The sequence below is a fragment of the Penaeus vannamei genome, chromosome 35 (assembly GCF_042767895.1).
Source record: "Penaeus vannamei isolate JL-2024 chromosome 35, ASM4276789v1, whole genome shotgun sequence".
In the NCBI taxonomy this organism is placed as follows: domain Eukaryota; kingdom Metazoa; phylum Arthropoda; class Malacostraca; order Decapoda; family Penaeidae; genus Penaeus; species Penaeus vannamei.
The window spans coordinates 28694296-28694714 of record NC_091583.1 but is presented as its reverse complement, the minus strand read 5'-3'; positions in this window follow the sequence as shown (position 1 = coordinate 28694714).

The following is a 419-nucleotide window of genomic DNA, read 5'->3' as shown; positions in this document are numbered from 1 at the left end:
ATCCTTAATTTAAGCCAAGCAAAAAGAAAGAAAGAAAAGAAACTAAAATAATAAATAAAAAGAAAGGAAAGAAAGGAACGAAATTAATAAAAAACAAAGACAAAAAATATACATCGTGCAACTCCACTACGACAGCAATGTGCTTTAACAAAATAAGGGAAAAAAGTTTAACCCATTCTGCCTACGGTGTCAGTACATTCCGCGAAAATATTAATACTGGATAATCAATAAGATTTCGTTGTATTCGTGTTCTTACATTCCCTACAACAGAAATAAAAAATAAATACATAAAGAGTTCATATGAACGGTAAGTGAACACCCAACTAACAGCAGATAAACAAAAAAAATAAGCCATCTATCTAACGACATCTAGAGACATTTGACACATCTAATCTCCATGCACTACCTTTTTTTTAAAT